This window comes from Bos grunniens, chromosome 8 (genome assembly GCF_055505025.1).
Source record: "Bos grunniens cultivar Pamir isolate PY7600 chromosome 8, Bosgru_T2T1.0, whole genome shotgun sequence".
Lineage (NCBI taxonomy): Eukaryota > Metazoa > Chordata > Mammalia > Artiodactyla > Bovidae > Bos > Bos grunniens.
In genome coordinates, this window is record NC_141172.1 from 4,061,321 (window position 1) to 4,088,536 (window position 27,216).

Sequence of the window (27,216 nt, forward strand, 5' to 3'; positions counted from 1 at the left end):
TGTTTTCTTGCTAACTGCGGGCAGCGGGCAGCGTCCTACAGCCTTTCATGTTAATTGCCCTGCAGAGCCTGGGAATGCTCCAGCCAGTCCAGACCCCACAAACATCTCTTCATCCACTCCTGTTACAATGCCATGTTGCTGCTTTTCTTCATAGAAGGCAGCGAACTGTCAGACCTCTATCTCTTAGTGGTTTTTGAAGTTTTGAGAGAAGTGACAGTCTGCCTAAGTTTATACTTCTAAAGCGAGGAAGAGAGGAAAGAGTTTTTCTAAGAGAAAACTCAGCAGGTCCTATTTTTATGAATTATGTTGTGTAGCCGCTAAGTCATGTCTAACTCTTTGTGACCCCATGGCCTGTAGCCCACCAGGCTCCTCTGTCCATGGGATTCTCCAGGCAAGAATACTGGAGTGGGTTGCCGTTTCCTTCTCCGAGGGGTCTTCCCGACCCAGGGATCAAAACTGCACCTCCTGCATTAGCAGGCGGATTCTTTATCACTGAGCCACCAGGGAAGCCCTTATGAATTGTTAGAAAGTCTGATTTTCACGTTCATAATATGCATTAATTTTTTTATTCTTTATGATAAATATCCCTGTTTCATAGCAATCTTGATATTGTATGCCAGGTGTCTTTGTTTTGCCAAAGGGTGACAGCTATCCCACGTTACTGAGAACTTGAGAAGCAGATGCTCTTTAAGGCTGTTCCTGGTCAGACCTCAGTGTGGGGTGAGGGGCTGGTGCTGAAGGGGGCCTCGAAGAAGTCCTTGAAGGAGAAACACAGATCAGTGGTACAGCCCTGCACTAGACAAGGCAGACCTACCACAGCTGCTTCTTCCTGGGCTTGATGGGCATTGGAGGGAGGAGAGCATAGGTATGTTCTAGGGTGGTTCTGCGTGGGTGGAGCTGGGAGATCCCTTCCCGAGGGGCTGAGCCCACTTCATACAGTGAGAATGGGACCCCTTCCCCTTTTCTCCTGCCCTTCTGCCCCTGGGGGCCTGCGTCTTCTCCTCTGTGGTCTGCATGGACCGAGACCATCTCCTCCTTTTCTTGCAGCACTCTCACATCTGCTCCTTGTCTGCCAGGAAAATGATGCTCTGCCTTCTGCCTTTCTCTTCCCCGTCACAGGTTTCCTCTTTGTACCTTGTCTTTAGGTCTTCCCAGGTCGCTCTGTGGTAAAGAATCCACTTGCTAATGCAGGAGATATAGTTTTGATCCCTGGGTCAGGAAGATCCCCTGGAGGAGGAAATGGCAACCCACTCCAGTATCCTTGCCTGGAGAATCCCATGGACAGAGGAGCCTGGGGGGCTACAGTCCGTGGGATCACAGAGTCAGACACGACTTAGCAACTGAATAACCACCGCCTTGTCTTTAGTTTCAGTGGGTTCTCAGAAGGATGAAAACCAAACCTTACTGTGGCTTTGGAGGGATAGGATCTTAACATTTTTTCTGTAATCACACCCACAAATGGTTTTGTTGCTACCTCTGGTACCAAGTTTAGAAAGTTCTTCAGTTTAAGACTATGTTTTCTTTCAGTACTTCTGTGAAATCCTTCTTACATTTAAATCTCAGTTATTGGAATTTCTAGAATGTGTTTTGGTGAGTGGAATGGTTTAGGGATCTAATTTTTGTCCAGATGGTTTGCCAATTGCTCTAGTATCCATTAAACAAGGCAACATTTTGAAGTATCACATTATTAAATACTAAATTCTTACGTACCTTTGAGTCTGTGTCTGAACTTTGTTTCATCAGTCTGTTTTATCTACAGTGGTGCCCAACCTTCCGTTGTTGTGATTTCAGAGTTCATTTTACTATCTGCAGGGCATGTTTCTCCCCACCCCGTCCCGTCACTCTTCCCACACTCCTCTGACCTGGTGTTGCTGGTGTTATGTTTACTGTTCCTTTCCGCAGGAACAAAGGTTTTCGGCACGGCCCCTTCTGAGTGGGGTTGCCTGGGGCCAGCCCATCTCTTGGCTCCCTTTTCTTTTGGCTGCACAAGGTCTTCACTGAGGCACACAGGATCTTCAGTCTTCTTTGAGGCACGCGGGGTCTTTTAGGTTTCGGGGTGTGGGATCCCTAACCAGGGATCGAACTCAGGCCCCCTGTGGTGGGAGCATGATGTCTTAGCCACTGGACCACCAGGGAAGTCCCACATGTCCTGTCCCTTCTGGGTAACATCGCAGTGGTAGGAGAAGGAGGCACACTTCTGTGTCACATGCACCCCATCTACCTCCACGTTTTGTCTCACTCTCTACCAGTTGAAAAACCCACATCTTCCCTGATTCTGTGAATGTTTTTGTGTAGTGACTTGGAGCCAAAAGAAAAATGGTCCCTCAGCCGGAATGGCCTTGCATCCATCCCTGCATCTCAGCGCCCTCCCATCTATGGCAGCCTCGCGCACCTCGGCACTGTGCCCTCGGGAGGGCGCAGACGGCCTTAGGCTCCTTGAGTTGAGTTCTTTTTCCACCCCACGTGCCAGCCAATCCCAGCGGTCCAGCACAGAAAGTTCCTGACCTCGTGTGCCTCTCCACTCAGGCAGAGCCTGGCAATTCCGGAAATACTTAATAACAGGCACACGGAAACACCGCAGCATCAGCGCGGCTCATGCTAGCCTGGGAAATGACTGCTTCTACCTCCTGGCAGGAAGGACGCCAGGAAACCTCTGCTTTGAGTCTGTGTGGGCTTGGCGCCTGTGTTGAGGAGCTAGAATTTCAATATCCAGAACTCACCTTCATTGATGATTTCGTAAACACACTGACAGCCACGTGAGAAACAGTCAACCCTGCACACATCTCTATCAGAAGACAATGAAAGCAGAAAATTACTTTCTCTATTTCTTTTTCCTTCTATATTTGCTGTATTGGTCCCATCTTTCTTTTTTATTCTTCAAAAAAATTAAAAATTGGGACTCCCCTGGTGGTCCAGTGGTTAAGATTCTGAGCTTCCAATGCAGGAGTCATGGATTAGATCCCTGGTTGGGGAACTAAAATCCCACATACCTCACAGCACAGCCAAAAAGTAAAAAAAAAAAAAAATCTATTAACTATTTCTGTGGAAGGTACTTGATTGAAACTCTCTTCTGGTGCTATCTATGAGAAAATTAAATGCAGGTCTCATATGTAATTTAAAATTTCTAGTAGCCCCAGTAAAAAGCTTTAACCCCGGTGAAATTAATTTTAACATAATTAACTCAGTGTAGCCAAGGTAAAGTATCAGATCAGATCAGTCGCTCAGTCGTGTCCAACTCTTTGCGACCCTATGAATCGCAGCACGCCAGGCCTCCCTGTCCATCACCAACTCCCGGAGTTCACTTAGACTCACATCCATCGAGTCGGTGATGCCATCCAGCCATCTCATCCTCTGTCGTCCCCTTCTCCTCTTGCCCCCAAAGTATCAGCATGTAGTAAATACTTAAAAAAATGAGATACTTTTTAACATTCTCCTTTCCCTTTGACATTTGCTGTGTACTTTACACTTACAGCACATCTCAGTGTGGGCCAGCCACGTTTCAAACACTCAACAGCCACATGAGACCATCTTCTAAATGTAGGGTTATCTTTGTTCTTGTACTGCAAATAACCATTTCTAGGAGTTCTTAGGGCTTCCCTGGTGGCTCAGTGGTTAAGAGTCCACCTGCCAATGCAGGAGACTTGAGTTCAATCCCTGGGTCATGAAGATGCCCTGGAGAAGGAAACGGCAACCCATTCCTGTATTCTTTCCTAGGAAATTCCAAGGACAGAGGAGCCTGGCAGGCTATAGTCCATAGGGTCGCAAAAAGTCAGACACGAGTGAGCGACTAAACTACAACAAGGAGTTCTCTAGAACCACCGGGAAAGTTTTTCAAATGTGCATTCCTGTCTGGACCCTCATTAGGATCTGGTATGGTAAAAATCTGCGTGTGAGCCTGGGCATGTGTGTTTTGAAAAAGGTACATAGGTGATTCTGACAGTTACCTTTTTTTATTTTGACCTCGTAATGCAGCATGCAGGATCCTAGTTCCCCAGCTGGACCACCAGGGAAGTCCCCTGACAAGTTCCTTTAATTAAAAACCACTGAGCTAGTCCAGTTTGTCATTTTACCTATGACTAAGCACAGCCAGTGCGTCCAGCTTTCCCATATAGGGGTACATTCACACCTGAGTCTTCCGATAACAAACTTGGCATCCTTACTGTACCCTGCTTCTCACTATTGTTAACATATGTGTAAGTGAAGTGAAGTCACTCAGTTGTGTCCTACTCTTTGTGACCCCATGGACTGTAGCCTACAGTGCTCCTCTGCCAGGCAAGAGTACTGGAGTGGGTTGCCATTTCCTTCTCCAGAGGATCTTCCCAACCCAGGGATCGAACCTGGGTCTCCCACATTGTAGTCCAGATGCTTTACCATCTAAGCCACCAGAGAAGTCCTACATATGTGTAAGGAAGCATACTAATATTGTACGTAGATCTTCAATAACAACAAAGGGATTGGCAGCAAAAATGACTTTCAGGTTACTCTTTTGATTGCCAGGAAATTAAATGTACCATACCATACTGGTATGTGTTCCAGCTCACATTCACATGCACATGCAAACACACACACACACACACACACACACAGAGTCTACGTGCTCTTGTTAATGCGAGTTTCATTGTGATGGACGTGACTAGGTCAATTTTATATGAACTTCCATTCCCTTGATGTCTTTTAGACATTAGCATTTGTTTGCAGCATCATGAATTGCTCTTTTGAAACTGCTTTGTAAAAGCCTGTATCAAAACTGCAGTCCATTGATATTATTTTAATGTATTTCTGGTCATCATGACCTAATATAAAAGTTCGTCAGCCTCTCAGTTTTCAAAGAGTGAAAAACATATTTAGCTCAAGGTTTTCTGGTGAAATTTCCATATCCTGTAGCCAGCGACAGAACGGACCCGTGATTTTATGCAGTTCTCTGCCAGTGAGTCACATGGCTTCTTCTCTTTCTCTCAGAGCTGACAAGAGCAGCCCATGTCCTACATGGGGAGATAATAAACCTCAGGTCATCCAGAGGTAACGCCAGGATTGTTTTAGATGAGTCAAAAATATGGAGCAAACTATTTGCCAAAAAGCAAACTTAGTGTTAAAACGACTGAAGCAACTTATCAGGAGCAGTGTTAAAAAAAAAAAAAAACACTAATTCAGTATGACATGATTAAACTTACCAGATTATCTGACAGTTTTATTTAAGGTAAGTGACTGTAATTATTAAATATTTTCCTAGTTCTTTAATTCACATTCTTATTAAAAATCAGTTTGTCCGGGCTCCTCTTGGTGGCCCATTGATTTAAGACTCTGAGCTCCCAATGCAGGGCCTGTGGGTTTGATCCCTGGTCAAAAAACTATTAATCAAGATCCCATATGCCTTGTGGCAGGGCCAAAAAAATAAAACATTTTTTTAAATTTAAAAAGATAGTGCTAGTTGAAAAAAAAAAAAAGCCTAGTATATGTCCACCTACAGAAATTGCAAGTAATTAACAAGGCCTATGAAATACAATATTGGTATTCATTGCACCCTACAAGTTCTGGACTGTTTAAACAGCCTTTTAACAGTAATTAGGCAGGTTTTATGGCTCCTAGTTGAAAGAGGCTTGAGTCTAGATTATCTTGACTGTCTTTAAAAAAAAACAGAACCTTTTTAAAGCAACACTTTTAGGTTCACAACAAAGTTGAGAGGAAAGTACAGATTTTTAGTGTGCCCTCTGGCCCTTCGCACGCATAGCTCCCCCCATTATCAACATCCCCCGCCAGATGGTACATTATTTGTAACTGAGGAACCTACTCCCGACACGTCATCACCCACAAGTTCGTAGTTCCCTTTAGGGTTCACTCTTGGTGTGGTGTGTGCTTTGGGTTTGCACAGATGCATGATGGCATGTGTCCATCATCACAGCATCACACGGCGTGTTTCCGCTGCTCTCAAAGTCCTCTCTGCTCCACTTGTTCATCCCCTCGGCCCTTAGCAGCCGCCGATCGCTATACAGTCTCCATAGTTTTGCCTCTGTGTGTGTGTATACCAGTTGCTCAGTCATGTCCTACTCTTTGCGACCCCCATGGACTGTATGTAACCCTCCAGGCTCTTCTGTCCATGGAATTCTTCAGGCAGAAATAGTGGAGTGAGTTGTCATTTCCTTCTCTGGGGATCTTCCTGACCCAGGGATCAAACGTGGTTCTCCTGCATTGCAGGCCGATTCTTTTACAATTTGAGCCACCAGAGAAGCCTTAGTTTTGCCTCTAACTGTTTACAAATGAAAAATTCCGACCGAGACATGAAGAGATCAAGGTCTCCAGGTCACCCAGGGACTCCTCCTGGTGGGCCCCCATCCTCTGACTTGCCTCACTTTTTCCTTGGTATGATGACATTCTCTTGCTGGAATGCCCTCACCTATGAATATGTGCTGCTTTGCTGTGAGAGAAAGATTGAAAGCATTTTGAGGCCTGACTGCTGGACTCTGGACTCACATACACAATGGAGTACAGGCGAGCAGCACAGCTTTAGCGTTTCTGAGTTCCGTCTGTCTGTCTACTATTGGGTGTTAGAGAGCAATTATTTCTCCACAAGTAGATTTCTTAGGACTGACTACAATAGCCAGGTTTTTAAAATATCTTTTATGGAAAATACTGAGAACTGGAACCACAACCCTGTTTTCCCTTTTAACATACTTGATCACTTCAGGGAAAATTCCACTTTGTGAAACTAAGTATAATAAATAATGCAGTGGGTTGTATATGAATAGAGTTTGTGTTGCTCTTAAACGACTTTTACTGTATTGAATATCTGAGAAAAATATATGTATTCGTTAGTAAGTTTAAGTTGACCAAATGATAAACAGAAGACTCCTTATTTGAAATTATCTGATGTATTTTCAGTATCCAAGATCCTTTTTTCTGTTTCTCTATTTACAGTCTCTGCCTGTCTGGTAGCATTTGTCCTTCTGTGCTGGAAAGTTTTATTGCACAATTAAAATGATACCCCTGATGCTGAACTCTGTGTGTGTTCAGGTAGCCTCAATGAAGAGCTGCTTCCTGTACCTGGGGGTTTGTTGCTGCTGCTGCTAAGTCGTGTAGGACTCTGTGCGACCCCATAGACGGCAGCCCACCAGGCTCCCCCATCCCTGGGATTCTCCAGGCAAGAACACTGGAGTGGGTTGCCATTTCCTTCTCCAATGCATGAAAGTGAAAAGTGAAATTGAAGTCGCTCAGTCGTGTCCGACTCTTAGTGACCCCATGGACTGCAGCCCACCAGGCTCCTCCGTCCATGGGATTTTCAACCAATGCCATTTGAGAACGTTAAGAAGTGGGCTGGAAGCCAATGAGAACAACAATGACAAAAAATCAGCGGCGTGGCGATGTTTGCAAACCTGGTCAGGCAATGAGCAGTAGTCTCTGATACAAATGAACTGTGATGGACAAATAGGAATGATCACCATTGTCTTAGAAGAGTCTCAGGTTGATATTTTTATTACATACTGTCAGGAAGATCCCCTGGGGGAGGAAATGGCAACCCATTACAGTATTCTTGCCTGGAGAAACCCATAGACAGAGGATCCTGGTGGGCTGCAGTCCACGGGGTTGCAAAGAGTCAGACATGACTGAAGCGACTTAGCACGCACATACTTTGCAATCATTAAAGGAGACTCTTTGCACATATTCTGAAAACTATGATCTGATAACTATATGGCAGTTATTTCTTAGTAATTTTTGAAGGTCTTCCAAACCAAAAACCTTGTAATTAAATCCACTTTTATGAAAATAAAAATTAAGTTAAAAATACAACTGTTCCAATAAATATTAAAGCACTGACATATAGCACATCAAATCTAGTTTTTTATCAACTTTAGTTTTAAAAAGTCTTCCATCTCCATAATGAATTATGTAACAGCCTTTCCTTTAATTACTAAGAACAGGTCTTCATAATTCTTTGTAGAGGTTTGATGTTAGAGTAAGGAATTTAGGTGAGTTTAAATGGATTCTTCCACTATGTGTCATTGAGATGTTGATTCCTGCTCTTTGCTAATGTTTTCACTTTATAAAGTTAGTTCAGGGGCTTCCTATGGCTCCTGGCAAATTTGGTAAACCCCAAACAATCTCCTGTTCACAGAAAGATCAAGAGGCTTCTGGAAATAACACAACCCATCATTACTGATATTTTCTTGCAAGAAATACCTAACATGTGATCATTAGACTGTGTCCTCTAACCTGGTGTTTTAAAAGAAGTTCAGGTGTTGTTCCTGTAAACAATAAAGTTCAATTCAAAATGCAGAAGAAGTACCAAGCTCCCGAAAAACTCCAAAAGTGTCCATGTTGTGACGGGTATTTCAGCCCTTGGATTTTGATCGCCTAAGAAGTTTTATCCTGAGAAGTCATCAGTGTGTGTTTTGACCCAGATCACTGTGTTAGGCGGCAGTGACTTCAGGCCTCTTATCCCTGAGCAGCCTCCCCCGGACACAGAGTGTGTTCCAGGAGGGAGGGCAGGATGTCTGCAGGGGACTGAGAGCACTGAGGAAACACCAGAGTGTAAGAAATCCTCAAAGGGAAAGAGCGGGCAGACGCAGGCGCACCCTGAAAAGGAGAACGCTGGCTCCCGGCGCACGTTTTTGTGTGCTTTCAATAGAGGCCTTCAGCCAGGGATCCCGGTTCTCGGCCTCATGGAGTCGAGTTACCCTCCTGGGCAGCCGAGGGTTTGCAGCCACCTGCGTGGGTCAGGCCTCACCTGTTGCCTTTGCCTTCCGCCTCGCTCCCAAACTCGCATCTTGGCTGATCGTTTTCATTCTCTTCCTTCAGCCCCAATTATTGCCCGACAGTTTCCAGAGCGTTACTTCACAGCTCTCCGTATCAGAGCCGCGCCGCGCCAGCCCATCCTGGCCCCCAGCCTGCAGCTGAGCTTCAGGAACTCTCTCTGCCTGGGCCGTGGCCACGTGCCAGACCAGGGAGCCAAGTTGTGGTTTGGACCCTGCGCCCGCGCCCTCTGTAACCTGATCATTACTGCCTGCAGCTCCCTTCTCTCCCTACCTGCCCCCAGAGCCTCCGCTCCTCGCTCCTCGAAGGCGGGTACTGGGACTCTCTGTTACCTCCCGGGAACACAGTGGGCAGACAAAGGAAGTTAGTTGAAGTTGCAAATCCAGCTGTCCAAGAGGTTCTGAATTAGCCCCCTCACATTTTTGTCTCTTTTTTTTTTAAGATTTTTTTTTTTTTGGATGTAGACCATTTTTAAAGTCTCTATTGAATTTATTACAATATTGCATCTACTTTATGTTTTGGTTTTTTAACCATGGGGCATGTGGAATCTAAGCTTCCCTACTAGAGATCCAACCTGCACCCCCCTCAAGTCCTAACCACTGAACTGCCAGGGAAGTACCCGTTTTTCTCTTTTTAAATGCACTTGAGTCCTAGAGGGACTAGTTAAGTAAGGATCAGAGCTGCTAGCTGGGCAGCGGCCCACTGCTCATCCCAACACCTGAGATGATGTCCTGGATATGGGGAATCTTTTCAAGGAGTGATCTGATAGTCCCTGGGGGCGCTTGGCACCTGGGCTTCTAAAGAAAGTTCTAGAGCTGACCCAAAGGCTGGATCACAGTTCCAGAAGCAGTGACGTTGTCATTTTTCTCTAGCTGTAAAACCAGTAATTTTGTATTTAAAACAGCAAGCAAGACAAACAACCGTAAATAAATAAAGGCCTGTATGTGAATCTCATTGGAAAAGACCCGGATGCTGGGAAAGATTGACAGCAGGAGGAGAATGGGGCAGCAGAGTATGAGATGGTTGGATGGCATCACCAACTCAATGGACATGAGTCTGAGCAAACTCCGGGAGATAGTGAAAGACAGGGAAGGGGTCACCAAGAGTCAGACACGAGACTTAACAACTGGACAGCAACAACAACGTGCATCGTTCTCTCTAAACAGTCATACAAAGGCGAAAAATTAAAACGTACCGAAGTCTTTGTTCTATGAGAAGAATAAGATTACATGAAAATGAAGTTGATATGAAAAATTCAGTAATTAGGGTCCTGTAAGTATAGAAAATCTCACAGTGCTTTAGGTTTAGTCGTCATTGAGAGGATGGCAACCTGGAGACTTCTTCAGGCAGGTGGTGCAGTAAAACCACCTATTTGAATTAACCAGGAAGCTCTGTGGGATCGCACAGAGTCGGATACAACTGAAGCGACCTAGCAGTAGCAGCAGGAAGCTCATTTCTCTAGTTAGTGAAATGTTAGAATTATAGCATCCTTTAAGAACTACAACTCTCTTTGTCAGTTATTTCGACACTGTTGTTTCGACTACATTTTCCCAAACATTCGGTTCTTTGGAACCGGCTTAGTGGTTACTGGCAGGAAAGGCCACATGCTGTTTCCATGTCAGCTGGTTCCGAGCACTCACTCTCCCCTCCATTAATGTTTTTCCAAGCACTGATTTACTCTTGCAGACACTTTCCTCATAAAAAGTGCCAGGGTGGATGTAAACCTTGTAACCAGTCAACAGGTCCACATCTAGACCAGTGAAATGTTTCACAGATCCGTGTGTGTGTGCTTAGTCGTTCCAGCTCTGTGTGACCCCACGGACTGTAGCCCGCCAGGCTTTTCTGTCCATGGGGATTCCCCAGGGAGCGAACCCATGTCTCCTCCATCTCCTGCATTGCAGGAGGATTCTTTACCACCAAGCCACTGGAGAAGCCCTCATACATCCTACTTTAGTCGAAAGATACCATTTTTATTTCATGTGGCATCAGTCCATTAATTTGCCCTACTTATAATTAGTAACTAACACCTTTAAGAATGTAATGTTGAGGTGAAAAGCATGTTTTACTTTGTGCATTGAAAAAATTTTTTAATGTATTTTTAATTAGTTTATATTTTATTTTTTAATATTACAGTTTTATTTGTGTGTGTGTGTGTGTGTTTTGGCCATGCCAGACCCCATGGGGGATCTTAGTTCCCTGACCAAGAGAACCCCCTGCAGTGGGAGCACAGAATCTCAGTCACTAGACCACAGGGAAGTCCCTGTTTTGTGCATTTTAAAATAGTATTCCAGAAAAGAAACTCAAAATTCCCTTGCACAGCCTTCTTATTTGAGGTGGATTTAATATGTACGTTGGCCAAAGACTCAGATGTCAGAGTCATTTACATTTCTTCACTTTAAGTGATCTGAGGGGGTGGTTTTGCTGTTGTATTTTTCCTTAAACCTTCATGCCCATATTTATCCTTAGGTACTTAATGATATACAGTGAGAATGGAACTTAATAGCCATCATAAATTAGATTTGCAGATTTGGGGAGACACAGATATTCTTCAGCCTGACCTCACTCTGACAGTCTTCAAGGATCAAGCTGATCAGTTTGCCAGCTTGCTTATGGAAGACTGTCCCCACTGACAGAGGCTCCATCTTAAAGGGAAAAAAATGCTAACAGTGCTGACAGTTGTTTATAAAATACCATCATAAAGCCATCAGGCTCCACAGAGTTCTCTGATTAAATTTCATAATAACCTTAATTTATCTGACTGAATCACTTCATTAAATTTTCTCCTGGCTTCTCAAGACAGGGTAGGAAAACAGATTAAATTCCGATACTTTCTGCTATTCACTGGGCCTGGTGAAATCTCTTAAGAAGTTTAAATGATAATGAAGACAGATAGTTTACCCTCAAATCTTCACAGAGATGTTTTCTGTAGATTAGAAGTCATTTCATTTGTGAATGAAAAATGGCTTCTGATATATATATATATCAGAAAAAGAAACTTATTCAACTGCTCCAGGCTTAGAAGAGATTGTTGGCGTTTGGGATTAGTTGAGAAGTTCCATTCCAAGTACTTTCTAATTGAATAAATGTGAGAAGTTTTTTTGAAAGCTAAAAAGCTTTATCTTAAATGTGAGAGCATTCTTTTAATTATGGAGAACAAGATTGTATCACATTTACCTAAAATTCTCTGTAAATATTTTGTTTCCTTTGCTATAGAAACAACACCCAACCATGGCTGTTGTGAAGTGTGTGTGTGTGTGTGTGTGTGTGTGTGTGTGTTGTGTATTGTGCATGTCTGTTTTTTAATAGAGGGCTGTTTGAAGAACATTCTGTACACATACTCTAAAAGACAGCAAGTCTGACAAGTTTCTCAACCACTTAGATTTCCTGTTTACATTTATTTTGAGCATTACTGTTCACATTGTGTGTGTTGTAGGATTGATAATATGCCGTGTAAATAATAATAGTGAAATAAAAATGTATGCTAAGAGTTAATTGTAATCATTAAAATAGTTTTAGTTGAGAGTGAAAAGCGTATCTTACTTTTGGAATTGCCCAGTGCTCCCGTCCCTCCATCCATCCATCCATCCGCTCATTCATTCATTTTGTTCTATCAACACTCACTGACCCCTGCTCTTTCCAGCCCTTTAGTAGGTGCTCAGTATGCAAAGGTGAATGAGCCATGGGCCCGGCTCTTAAGTAGCCAGCAGCTTGTAGGTGCTTGGTCATTTCGGTGATTCTCTTTCTTTTCATCAACATTTGTCTTCCTGAAGATCTACTAGGTACTAGGGTACAGCAGTGAAAAGACAGGAATAATCTCTTCCTTTATGAAGTTAATCTCCAGTCCAGTAATAAAAGTCAACACAAACAAAACAGAAGCAATAAATATGGAGCTGAACTTGTCAAACGGAGTAGATCTAGCAATCATTTAGTACACAGACCTGATCCTTTCTTTGGTGAGAAGCTAATTAATAAATGAGATGAAAGGTTAAAAAAAAAAAGACTTTTTTAGAGCTGTTATAGGTTCACAGCAAAGTCGAGGGAATGATATAGAGATTTCTCATATATCCCCTGACCCCCTGCACACACATAGTCTCTCCCATTATCAGCATCTCTCAGCAGACTGGTATACCTGTTATAACTGATGAATCTACAGTGACATATACCAGTCACCGAAAATCCATAGTTTATATTAGGGTTCCCTCTTGGTGGTGTACATTCCATGAATTTGGACATATGTATGACTACCATTATAGACACATACAGATTTTCACTCTCCTAAGAATCCTTCGTGCTCCACTTACTCACCCCTTTATTCCCTTTAGCTCCTGATATTTTTACTGTCTTCACAGTTTCATCTTCTCCAGAATGTCACATCTGGAGGTGACATTCATAGGTGTCATTCATAGGTGACATTCATAAGGTGGATTCGTAGCCTTTTCAGAGTAGTTTCTTTCACTTAAGAAGTGACTGACTTCTTTGCAACCCCATGGACTGTAGTCCACAAGGCTCCTCTGTCTGTGAAATTCTCCAGGCAAGAATACTAGAGTGGGTTGCCATTCCCTTCTCCAGGAAATCTTCCTGACCCATGGATTGAACACAGGTCTTCTGCATTGCACGTGGAATCTTTACTGTCTCAACTGCCAGGGAAGCCCTTCTTTCGCTTGTGTGTGTGTGTGTGTGTGTGTGTGTGTGAGTCACTCAGTCGTGTCTGATGCTTTGCGATCCCATGTACTACATATTTAATGTCAAGTCAAGAAATGGCTTGACAGCTCATTTCTTTTTAGCCCTGCATAAGAGTCCATTGTTTAGTTGTATCACAATATATTCATCCATTCATCTACTGAAGGACATCTTGGTTGCTTTCAAATTTCAAATTACAGCAGTTGTGAATAAAACTGCTGTAATTATCCATGTGCAGGTTTTTGTGTGACCATAACTTCTCAGGTCCTAGGTAACTGCCATGGAGTGTGGTTGCTGGATTGTATGGTAGGAGTATGTTTAGATTGCTAAGAAGGTGCCTGACTGTCTTCCAGATGCTATACGATTCTGCATTCCCACCAGCAGAGAACAAGCATTCCTGTGGCTCCACCTCCTCTCCAGTATTTGGTGGTGTCAGCGTGCTGGAGTCTGGTCATTCTCATAGCCCTGTCGTGGTGTCTCTCTCATGGTTTAAATGGGTGTTTCCCTGACGACACCCTCTTTGGTGAGATGCCTGTTAAGGTCTTAGGCCCACTTTTTTAAATTAGGGGAGCATTAGCTTCCCAGGTAGCCCTAGTGGTAAAGAATCTGCCTGCCAATGCAGGAGACACAGGATACCCGGGTTTTTTGATCCCTGGGTTGGGAAGGTCCCCTGGAGGAGAGCATGACAACCACTCCAGTATTCTTGCCTGGAGAATCCCATGGACAGAGGAGCCTGGATGGCTATGGTCCGTAGGCTTGGAAACAGTCAGACACAACTAAGTTACTTGGCATACACACACACATTTTTTAAAGAAACTAATTGGAGTTGTGGAATCACCTACAGAGATAACAAAACCAGATTCTAAAAGTGCGATTTCTAGACTCAGTCTTGGAAGATTCTTAGCGTTTAACTTATTGAGAACTCTACTATTTCAAATAACCTCAGATATGCAGATGACACCACCCTTATGGCAGAAAGTGAAGAAGAACCTCTTGATGAAAGTGAAAAAGCTTGTTGATGAAAGTGAAAGAGGAGAGTGAAAAAGTGAATGTTAGCTTAAAGCTCAACATTCAGAAAACGAAGATCATGGCATCTGGTCCTGTCACTTCATGGGAAATAGATGGGGAAACAGCGTCAGACTTTATTTTTGGGGGCTCCAAAATCATGGCAGATGGTGATTGCAGCCATGAAATTAAAAGACGCTTACTCCTTGGAAGGAAAGTTATGACCAACCTAGATAGCATATTCAACAGCAGAGACATTACTTTGCCAACAAAAGTCCATCTAGTCAAAGCTATGGTTTTTCCAGTAGTCATGTATGGATATGAGAGTTGGACTGTAAAGAAAGCTGAGCACCGAAGAATTGATGCTTTTGAACTGTGGTGTTGGAGAAGACTCTTGAGAGTCCCTTGGCCTGCAAGGAGATCCAACCAGTCCATTCTGAAGGAGATCAGTCCTGGGTGTTCTTTGGAAGGAATGATGCTAAAGCTGAAACTCCAGTACTTTGGCCACCTCATGCGAAGAGGTGACTCATTTGAAAAGACTCTGATGCTGGGAGGGATTGGGGGCAGGAGGAGAAGGGGACGACACAGGATGAGATGGTTGGCCGGCATCACCGACTCGATGGACATGAGTTTGAGTGAACTCCTGGAGTTGGTGATGGACAGGGAGGCCTGGCGTGCTGCAATTCATGTGGTTGCAAAGAGTTGGACACGACTGAGCGACTGAACTGAACTGAACTGAACTATTAAATGGTTGTTCAGTTAACTATTGAAACTTCATCTGGAAAGGGTAAAAGTCAGATACCAGTTTTAAAATCCAGATCTGACTCAGATGTTGGCAAGTGCGGCTGTTGTACCAGACTTTCTTGTATAGGCAAGGACATTAACTAACTGCACTTATCTCAGTGTCATGCCATTCAGGTTTATTCGACTTCCCCCACTCTTCCCCTACTACTGTTCAGAGAGGTTGATCCAGTGAGAGATACACCTGAACTGTAGCAGGAGTCAAAGAGGCAGACTCTTTGTTTTCCTCAGGCCATGCTCTGTAAAGGGAACACACTTAGTTTTGTTGGTGGTGGTTTTTATTTCTATCCAGTCACAAACCAGTATTTCTATGCCATACAGTGAAAGTGAATTAACAGAAAAATGGAAATTTATCAAAACGTATTAAAAAAAACATACACAGGGACATCCCTGGCGGTCCAGTGGTTGAGACTCTGCCTTCCAATCCAGGGGGTGTGGGTTCCATCCCTGGTCAGGGAGCTGAGATCCCACATGCCTCCTGGCCAGAAAATCAGAACATAAAACAAAAACAATATTGTAACAAATTAAAAAAAAAAATCTTAAAAAACATACACAGTTCAAACCTGTATAAGATTTGGAAGACATACTATTAAGCTATCAAATTGCTTTAAAGTTTCTAAATACTGCCTCTTAATCTTCTGTACTCCCCTTCTGTGGGTCTGCCCACCAGCACAGGCTCAGCAGTCACATAAACGTCTGGTGTGTTTCATAGAGAACTCGACATCGGCTTTGTGATCTGTACCCGCTATGTCCACTTGGTACGGATTTGTTTTAAAATCACCTAATTTTCAAAGTTGTGCATATGAAGCAGTGAAAACTTTCACATTCAAAACACCTCTTTAGGAACTGTGAACCTCGCCTCCCTCTCCTGACCTGTCACATCTACTTCTCTGTAGAGTCCCTTCATTTGATGCTCTTGACAGCTCTGTGAAGTCAGACTCCTTCTACCGTCCCTGTTTACCAGTGAGCTGACTCAATTTACCTGAGACTATTTGAGCTTCCCAAGTGGCTCAGTGGTAAAGAATCTGCGTGTGATGCAGGAGACTCGGTTTCAATCCCTGGGTTGGGAAGATCCCCTTGAGAAGGAAATGGCAACCCACTCCAGTATTGCTGCCTGGAGAATTCCATGGACAGAGGAGCCTCGTGGACTATAGTCTATGGAGTCCCAGAGGGTCAGACACAACTTAGCAATTAAACAACAACATATAGCTAGTTAGGGGAAGACGTGGACTGGAAACTCTAATTCCCGTCTCCTATTTTAGAGCTGAGACTATCCACCTTCTATCACTGAGGTCCAATGTTTTACATAAAATCACTACTAAGGTCAAAGCAGCAGACTGCATTTCTGACTCTGGATCTTTTGGGGGCAATAATAGTATAATTTTCTTCACAGTGAGATTCTTCCTTTAAAAAAAAAAAAGAACCCCGTCCTAGTTAGTGTCAGCACTTCTCTAAATCAGTTCCAGGAACCACTTGTACTGTGATGGAGCTTCCTAAGGATAAGCAGTCCTCTCGTTTTAACAAGATGAGCCCTTTGAAAGCTGCCTAATGAGTGAGTTTCAGAATTTTGAACTTGATACTGACTCTAATCATCAAGAAGTCATGCAGTAGCCCTTCCCACCTCTTTTAATACGGTATACTGCCTTGCTCTAACCCTTGTTAAGTGTTCAATAAATTTGATGAATAAATAATAGTAGTTTTTTTAGTATAGTAAGATTTCTAAGCTTGAATTACATGAGTAGTTAAACTTTGATCTAAGAGAAGCAGATGATACCAATTCTTACATAAAACAACTCTGTGACCAAGAGTAAGGTATTCAACAGTAAAAACATTAAATTAAAAAATTGCACAGTGCATTATGTGGGATATATTTTCTCTGGCAATTCCTTTACTTCCCTTTTGCAGTAAAACTAACTCCCATAAATGAGGTCCCTAGTCCAAAATTTGTCAAACCTCAGAATCATTTTTAAAACTTAAAAAAAATTTTTTTCTCTTAAATTTTTTATAATGAAAATTGTCTTCAAATACACAAGAAGTTAGGGACTTCCCTGGCTGGAATCAAGATTGCCGAGAGACATATCAATAACCTCAGATATGCAGATGACACCACCCTTACGGCAGAAAGTGAAGAGGAACTAAAAAGCCTCTTGATGAAAGTGAAAGAGGAGAGGGGAAAAAGTTGGCTTAAAGCTCAACATTCAGAAAACTAAGATCATGGCATCTGGTCCCATCACTTCATGGCAAACAGATGAGGAAACAGTGGCAGACTTTTATTTTCTTGGGCTCCAAAATCACTGCAAATGGTGATTGCCAACCATGAAATTAAAAGACGCTTACTCCTTGGAAGGAAAGTTATGACCAACCTAGACAGCATATTAAAAAGCAGAGACATTATTTTGTCAACAAAGGTCTGTCTAGTCAAGGCTATGGTTTTTCCAGTTGTCATGTACGGATGTGAGAGTTGGACTATAAAGAAAGCTGAGTGCAGAAGAATTGATGCTTTTGAAGTGTGGTGTTGGAGAAAACTTGAGAGTCCCTTGGACTTCAAGGACATCCAACCAATCCATCCTAAAGGAAATCAGTCCTGGGTGTTCATTAGAAGGACTGATGTTGAAGCTGAAACTCCAATAATTTGGCCACCTGATGTGAAGAGCTGACTCATTGGAAAAGACCCTGATGCTGGGAAAGATTGAGGGCAGGAGGAGAAGGGGACAACACAGGATGAGATGGTTGGATGGCATCACTGACTCAATGGACATGAGTTTGGGTGGACTCTGGGAGTTGGTGATGGACAGGGAGGTCTGGCGTGCTGCAGTTCATGGGGTCTCAAAGAGTCAGACAGGACTGAGTGACTGAACTGAACTGAACTGATAGCTCAGCTGGTAAGGAATCTGCCTGCAATGCAGGAAACACATGAGACGTAGGACATGGGTTCAATCCCTGGGTCTGGAAGATCCTCTGGAGTAGGGCATGGCAACCCACTCCAGTATAGATAATCCCATGGACAGAGGAGCCTGGCAGGCTATAGTCCAAAGGGTTGCAAAGTGTCAGACATGACTGAGTGACTAAGGATGCATGCATACAAGAAGTTGAAATAGTACAGTCAACATCCATCCCTGTGAACACCTCTTAGATCAACAGTTAATAACAGACTCACTTTCTCCCCCACCCTCTCCTCCACTTCCCTCTGTATGAATAGACCTCCTCTCTGTGTGTCTCAGCCTGATTTAGTTTAGGTAAAGCCTCATTGGTAAGAATGCTTCTTCATTGTCATGTGTGCTTCAGATCACGGCACATTAGGAGGCGGACGATGCCAGATCGTCCCGTTATTAACGGTGTTGTGTGATCGCTTGTTCATGGTAGGAGCTGCCAGTTAGATGCAGGAGTGATGCTGGGTACCATGTGCATGTCCCCCAGCAGCTGGTCCTCATCTAAGGGCTTCAACATCCTTCAGCCCCTGCCAAGATCCAGTGTTTCCTCCTCAGACCCAGCTGATGTTCTTCTGTGAAGCAGACCATTCCCCCATCCTCTGAGGTTTGTCTACAGCTCCTTCTGAAAAGCCAGGGTAAATGTTTAGTGTTTTCTCTTTAATTACCGTGTCTGGAATAGCTCTCACTAAATCAGACTTTCCCACCATTTTTTCAGTTCCACTGTCCTCTCTGTCACAACCCAGTTGATTCACCTTATAATTTCCTGCCTCAGACCCAGAATCAGCCATTTATCCAATGGGACCTGGTTCCTTTTCTTGAAAGATGATATTTATTTATCTATTTATTATTATTATTATTTTTTGGCCATGCTGCACAGCAGAAGGAATCCTAGTTCCCGGACCTCGTTCCCTGTATTGGAAGCTCAGAGTCCTAACCGCTGGACTGCCAGGGAAGGTATACTATTTAGAAGTAAAGAGCTGACATCAGACACACAAATTCCACTTTTATGTCATTGCTTCTAGGTCCTTTCAGTATTAAGAACAAAGCAACATGTGGACTTCTTTTAATCATGTGTTCATACTAGTACTCCGATTTAAATTTAACTAACTTTCTGAACACTTTTATGTCTCTTATTTTGAAAGTCTTGGTTCTTATTAATATATTTGCTTACCTCTTTCATATATACATATGTTTGAAATTACACTATCTATGTTACTATTAAGAATGAAACCCTGAAGAGGTTGAGATTTTCTTTGCAGTTCTTTTTTGTACCTGGGGAGTTTTTAAAAGTACAAATTGCTATACTCCCCAGATCTATTAAGTCAGAGTCTTAGGAGTTATTAGTAGCTTGTAGGTTTGTGTTTTACAAATAAATTCATGCTGTCTCACCCTGGTCAGTCTCAGGATTTCTGGAAGGTAGGAGATCTGTTTGCTTTGGGTAATAACCCCCCCCCCCCCGCCGCCCAATACCTGTTCTTATTCTTTTTGAGACATTTTTCTAATTTGATTGTAATGTCATTGCTAAATAATTGGCACAGGGAGAAAAATGTAAAGAAACAAGAACGGGATTGACTGTGAAACAAAAGAAAGATCAAGAATTTGGTGGTGGGAGGGGGTCAGGGTAGGGAATGTAGGGAGCTTAAGAGCAACTACCAGGAAGTAACTTCATATTTTCAGAGTCTGTTCTCTCCAGCATCGTCCCTACAGTTCTTCAGAGGGCTTTAAGCAGTAATCTGTCTTGAAAGACATTCTAATGTCTCTTTAATAATGGCCTGCCGTTTAGCACGTATGCGGTGTTGCCGGACACTCGGTGTTTCTATACAACACCTCACCTCTTCCTTGCAGTGACCCTATGCTCGCCTCATATTGTTCCAACTTTAGAGGGGAGGAAACTGATGTAAAAACTGTGGTCTCTGCTTATCTAATGGGTTTCTCAGGAACACACCACGCTTATCTTCATGGGAGTTGGGTTCTCTAGGAAATGGCCCTGAGCTGGGCTGGGTGTGGGGCTCTGTGACCGGGATTCTGAGGGCAGTGGCTTTGGGAGGGAGGGGCTGCCCAAGGCTGAGCTGTGATGGGGGCTATAGAAGTCCCAGGCCCACCCCAGAGAGCCCGGATCGCAGGTGTTCTCCTGGGGAGAGGGAGGCTGAATCTGGGACCTCCGCCTGGACAGTCACTCTGGGCCGCCACATCCCACAAGGGGCCTTGGCCTTGGGGCAGGCAGCCTCGTAGCCCCTGTAGCAGAGGTCCCAGGGAGGTCTGGCTGCCAGGACTGTCCTGAGCCGGGCCCCCTGCAGCTGGGGTCAGAGGTCCTGGGGGTTCTCACAGCGCCCACCATATCACCAGTAAACTTGGTATAGTTTCTCTAAGACAAACTGTCCTTGACAAAGACTTTTTTAAAAAGTTTTCTGTTGATTATCCTATTCCTGTTTTTCCTATTGAAGATGTATGTTCAAAGAAGTAAAGAAAAAAAATTTGTTCATGTCCCTCATTGTAAATATAAATGCTTTCTTTGTAACTCAGTTTTGTCAGCCTTTAACCCTCGTGTTATAGGCAAATGGCCAGGCCGAATGTTTAGTGTCAGGTTACCTTTTACCAGGCTTCCCTGGTGGTTCAGTGGTAAAGAATCCACCTGCCAGTGCAGGATCCCTGGCTTGGGAAGATTCCCTGGAGAAGGAAATGGCAACCCACTCCCATATTCCTGCCTGGAGAATCCCATGGACAGAGGAGCCTGGTGGGCTACAGTCCATGGGGTTGCAAAGAATCAAACTTGACTTAGCTGGCTAAGCAACAAGAAACCTTTTATTGTTGTTTGTAAACATCAGATGTTTAGAATCTCTAATCCAGTCCTCAGAATTTTACTCCCTTTTTAACCACATGTGAGAGTTTCTCAAATAAATCAGTGCAGGAAACAGCCTTTATGCTGCCTTAGGGGACCCCGGAGTTCCAGACCTTTCTCGCAGCTCCGTCTTTCATCCTGTGTCTCCTGAAGAAGGAAGTGACTCTCTCCGATCCTGCCTGCCTGTCTGTCCCAGCAGTCTGTCCTCTGCATGCAGCTGAAGCAGAGGGCTGCATGCTCCTTACCTGGTTCAGACACCTCCTGCCAGCAGTTTGTTTGGACCTGGGGGTACAGGGCTGAATTAGGGTGTCCCTGTCCCCCTGGCCTTCCTCTCCCTTGTGTGGGGGAGTCAGTGCTGTCAGCAGCAGACAGTCCTGATGGTTTCATCTGAATTAGTCCAGGCTGTAATTTGAAAGTGTACTATTCATTACCTTTTTGCTTTTGGGGCTATATCTATCTTCATTTCTATTGGAGGATCTTGAAATACATACATGCATACAGTATCATTTCTTGATACAAAGGAACTTACTTACAAAACAGAAAGGGACTCAGATTTAGAGAATGACCTTATGGTTGCCTGTACACACTGTTACATTTAAAGTGGATAACCAACAAGGACCTACCGTAGAGCACATGGAATTTTGCTCAGTGTTATATGGCAGCCTGGATGGGAGGGCAGTTTGTGGGGAGAATGGATACATGTCTATGTATGACTGAGTCCCTTTGCTGTTCACCTGAACAGCAAAGTCATAACATTGTTAATTGGCTATACCTCAATACAAGATTTAAAAGCTAAAAAAGAAAAAATCATTTCTCAGTACTCCAAATTTTGGCACCCACCAACATAATTTGTTTACTTTATCATATCCTCTACACTAGAAATGAAATGTCTTAAAATTATGTGTATGTAATATACTTTAATGTATGGTTAAAAGACAATATAATAAAAAATGACATCAAAATTAATGGTAAAATCCATTTTATCATTAATTACCTTGAATTTCTTCTAATTTATTGTGTGTGTCTACAGCTTTGGAGAGAAAACAAGATAAAGACTTTTAACTTCTTTAATTTTTAAAATTTATATCTTTACATTTAACTCCCTTTAAAGAAGTATCTTGGAATGATATAACTGGTAGATGGTATAGGGGAGATCAGTAGAGAACAGAGTGAAGTAAAGTATTTATTTGTTCTTTTTAAAAAGAAACAACTTCACATTACTTGCTCTGCAGTGCGCGACATGGCCTGTTACCTCCTGACTGTCTTATTTTAGAAGATGTAATTCTCATGACATCCTTTGCTTTTAAGTGATTGATAATAGATGACTGAGTGATTAATAATTGAATTTGCATTCTGGCTTTTGTGCTTGTTTTAAGAGTTTGCTAACGCTGGGTTTTGTTTTTGTTTTAATGCTACCTAAAGTTTGGTTGTGTCCGCGAATGAAGAATGTTTCTAGCTGTGTCCTGTGTATGAACCTCTGGTTATGAGCACTGTTTCTCTGAGTCTCTGGTTATGAGCACTGCTTCTCTGAGTCTCCTCTAAGCTGTGCTTGTTGTGTATTCTCTCTCTGTTCCATTCCTAAATCACGTATGGCAACCTCTTTGGCTACCAACAAACTTTATAGCTTACTGTGATGTTCAGCTGCCTTATACAAAAGAAAAAAATCTCAAGTTATTATATGAACTGTTTTCTAGTGAGTAAGTTTTATTAGTAAATAATTATTAAAACAAATTTAAAAGGAAGCTGAACAATTCCTAAAAACTTTATACAAACGTATGTTCAGTATAGAAACCAAGGAAAACCAGGACATAAGAAAAATATCATCTACAATCTCACCAAAGAGACAACTACTACTTATAACTTTCCTTCTAGTCATTTCTGTGTTTTTCTTTTTGTATTTGAGATCATATGGAGCAAGCAGTATGCATAATTAATGTATGTCTCCTACTTTTAAAAAACTAACATATCATGAGGATATTCTGCAAGAATTATTTTTCTTTAACATTTTTATGGTTAAGTACTATTCAATTGCATAAGTGCAGCATAATTTTCTTGACTAGTCTTCATTATGGACATACTGTTTGTTTCTAGTATATTAGCTGGTATATGTTGCACTGAACTGTTACGCCTAATATCTTCCCTGTGATTAGGATTATCCCCCTTGAATACATTCCCACTTCTGAAGCTTTGTATTCAGAAGGAAGGTTATTAAGGATGTTGGTACATACAGGTTAGATGGTTCTACAAAGAACTCTACTAAGTTACACTGTTTGTACTCCCCTCCCCATGAAGAGGGTATGAAATCTTTGTGACCCTAAAAATGTTAGGAACCACTGATGTGTGTTTAGAAAAAGAGATTTTTATGTTCCTCAAGTTCACCACTGACTAGCTTTCTAGAAGCATAGCAACATGCATCAGCCAAGGTAGATATGCAGGAAATTTGTTGAAAATAGGATCTTGGTGGGACCTCCATGTGATTGAAACCAAGACTGCCTTTCAGGAAAACAGGAATGAGGTGTCTTGTGCTCTGTGCTGTGTGCTCAGTCGTGTCTGACTCTTTGCAATCCCACAGACCGTAGCCCACCAGGCTCCCTGTCCATGGAATTTTCCAGGCAAGAATACTGGAGTGGGTTGCTGTTTCCTTCTCCAGAGCAGAAGGTATATGCTCATAAACTTATACATAAAATGACACTGAAAGAAACATTTGAATGCTCCCAGGAGCAGAAGACCAACAGTTTAGAAAGAACTAGAAGCCGAATGCTGTAACTCTTCCTCAGTTCAATTTGAAAACCTTATTGCATTTACTTCATATTTGTCAGACAAATATAAGATTTTTGAAACCATTCTCTGTTTCTGTGAAGTCAGAATAGGAGGCATAGCAGCCCAGTCCCGTGTGCCCGAGGAAATTAGTGCCCTAATTTCTATCTTTCTTTGCAGAAATAGTGCTTCCATGATAGCTCAGTTGGTAAAGAATCTGCCTGCAATGCAGGAGACCCTGGTTCGATTCCTGGGTTGGGAAGATCTGCTGGAGAAGGGATAGGCTACCCACTCCAGTATTCTTGGGCTTCCCTTGTGGCTCAGCTGGTAAAGAATCCATGTGCAATGCAGGAGACCCCGGTTTGATTCCTGGGTTGGGAAGATCCCCAGTAAAAGGGAAAGGCTACCCACTCCAGTATTCTGGCCTGGAGAATTCTGTGGACTACAGTGCCTGAGGTCACAAACTGAGTGACTTTCACTTTTTCTTTCTGCAGAAATAAAGTCACATGAAATGAGATATAGTCTGTTTTCTTACATCCTGATAGTCACCTAGGCTAGTGGGCCTCATAGCAAGTTACTACTAATTCTTGAAATGCTAATTGGATTTAGTATTTCTAGAAGATTATTTATATGAAATATATATGAAATATAAGTAATCTTCTAGAATATTCTGTATATGAAAACAGCACTTTCTGAACTATTTATTACTAATTCTAGCTGATATTATTGGTTTGAAAGTAAATTTTTTATTGAAATTAACAGTGATTCTAAGGACTGTATTTTAGCTTTCGTACCTCAGAAATCTTAATGATATTTATCAATTTGTATAGTTATAAGGTATGAAAGACTCATGGGTACCTCGGTCCCAGGAGAGAATAAAGTGGTTCAGAATGTGGGCTCTGGCATCAGAGGCCCTGGGTCTGTGTCTCGCCTCTGCCACCCCCAGAGTGTGTGGCTTTCAAAGTCCCTCAGACCCTGTGCCTTGGTTTTCTCATCTGCAAAATGGGACAGCCCTGATACCCAGCTCCAAGGCTGATGACAAGGATGACTGGAGACAGGTGCTCGTTACGTCACCAGGGTTCTACCTCCTCCTCCCCCTGTCATCACCTTTGTGGTCATCACCTTGGAAGTCAACATTCAGTAAAACATGCTGGGTGACAGATTGGTTTACCACTGTGGTCTTTTTTTTTTTTTTCCAATTCCTTTTTCTCTTTTAAGCCTCTGGAGGCTCTCTGCTGACTTTGTAGACTTGGGGCGTACTCTGACACCTTGGCCACTGCCTTCCCTGTGCCTTTTTTCCCTCTATCTGTAGATACCAGGATAAATGTCTTGCTTACCAAGTACAAGAAGGAAATGTTTGTTTTGTTTTGTTTTGTTTTATAATTTTATCTACTTATTTCTGGCTGTGCTGGGCCTTCATAGCTGCTCAGGTTTTTCTCTGAGGTGCACAAGCGTCTCATTGAGGTGGCTTCTCTTGTTGCGGAACAAGGGCTCTAGGGTGCAGGGGGCTTCAGTAGCTGCCCTTCCCAGGCTCTAGAGCACAAGCTCTGCAGTTGTGCTGCACGGGCTTCGTTTCTCGGCAGCATGTGGGATCTCCTGTATTGGCAGGTGAATTCTTTACCACTTCACCAGGAAAGTCCTCGGGAGTGTTTTTAATAAGGAAAAAAACAAACAAAAAAAAAACCTGAATGATTAATAGCAAAATACAAGTGAAGCATTTAGTGAGACTTGACTGTCCCAAGTACCACACTTATTATGCACCAGAATTTTACCACTGGTCGTGAAGGGCTATCAGATCTGGTTGCAGTTGTGTTTGACCGGCCAAGGTTGGTTGGGATGTGTCAGAACGTGACATTTAGCATCTCTGATGGACTGGCTTCCCTCTGCTCATGGAGAGGTGCTTCCCATTCCTCTTCAGCAGCTGTGGTTCTGCTTCCCACAGAGCCATTCCATTTCCCATGAAATGGAATGATTGTTCCAATCATTTATGAGGTATTCTAGAAAGATGCACTGAGTACCTACTGTCTACACACAGACAACCATCCTCCCCGCCCCCTCTTTGCGAGGCACCAAGGGAGCCTCTGGGGGACTTTGCAGTACATGATCCCGACCTGGAATGCTCTCCCCTCCTCTCTTGACCTTGTCCTGCATAACTCTTCCCTCTCGGGGAGCCTTCCCTGACTTCCCAGGCCAGATCAGACCTCCCAGGGCACCCCGTTTGTGTGATGATTTCATTGCATGTCTCCCACAGGATGGAGGCCTCCCTGGGAGCAGGGGTGCGTATGCTGTGTCCCTGCAGCCAGCAGAGTGGGGGCTCAACAGTCCGTCAATCGGACGGTTGCGGAGAAGATAAACCCGAGGAGTCCCGACACCCCCAGACCCAGGCTCCTGGCCCCAGCTGCTGTCATGTGTCTCGGAACTGTGAGTGAGTCCTACCACAGAGCGAAGCCGCCCCTCGGGCCTCAGGTTCTCGTGCATTTAATAAGACACCTCGTTTTCAGCCTTGTGAGTGCTGGCTCAGTTGGTAAAGAGTCGGCCTGCAGTACAGGAAACCGCCTGCAGCACGGGAGACCTGGGTTCGATCACTGGGTCAGGAAGATCCCCTGGAGAAGGGAATGGCAACCCATTCCAGCATTCTTGCCTGGGAAATCCCATGGACAGAGGATCCCAGGGGGCTACAGTCCCTGGGATTGCAAAGAGTTGGACACAACTGAGCGTGCACACACGCTGGCATCGCATCTCCTGCTTCCTCCCCATGTGTCCCCTCCACTCATCACACCAAACCATCTGTAGTTCCCTGAGTATTCCATGTTCTTTTTAATGCTTTTGTGCCTTTGCCTTAGTCTAGAATGGCTGCCAAGCCCCACTTCTTAGCCCCGCTTCTTATCCCCCAGCCGTGCCCCCCCTCACTCCTGTGCCTCAATGCCTGCAAACACAGATCCAGCCTCTCCCAGTCTCCCTTCCTCTACACAGAAGCCCGGGCCCCCTGCTAATACCTTGGAGAGCATCTAGCAGGAAGTAGACCTGTAACAAATATTTGGATAACCAGAAGAACGGTTCTTTCGCCTTTTAATGATACATGTAAATACTGACCTGAATGCCAGATAACACTCACGATAGAGCTACTGCATCCCTGGAGAAGCACACCCCTTGAGAGCAGGCCTGCTGCCATTCAAAACTAAAATGTCAGAACATTTATTAGTGATAACCCCGATCTACTCTGTATTTTTCTTTCTCACGTACATAGGTTTCCTTTGTCACCACCTCCTAAAATGGATTTCTTGTCACGACCCGGTAGTAAATGTTGTCCCATACTTTAAAATGGTGTATCTGCCCTGGGAACGTTGAGGTATTTTCTTCCTTGAGGTGATATTACTTTTTTCAGATTTGCAAGAGATTATCTTATACCAATCAGTGTCTGTGCTTTGAAGCCCTACATGGCAGTGCTGTTTTTCGAGC

General features: G+C 43.4%; 1 protein-coding gene and 1 long non-coding RNA gene across 5 annotated transcripts in view; one reads left to right on the forward strand and one right to left on the reverse strand.

Annotated features, from left to right (window-relative positions):
- GALNT7 (polypeptide N-acetylgalactosaminyltransferase 7) overlaps positions 1–27,216 on the forward strand; it is a 135,986-nt gene that overhangs the window by 30,496 nt on the left and 78,274 nt on the right. The gene's annotated exons all lie outside the window — the stretch shown is intronic.
- On the reverse strand, positions 4,749–8,918 carry LOC147366564 (uncharacterized). The gene is made up of 2 exons (XR_015169375.1): positions 8,720–8,918; positions 4,749–4,982 (listed from the first exon to the last, which is right to left on the reverse strand). It is a non-coding gene; the product is annotated as an uncharacterized LOC147366564 (long non-coding RNA).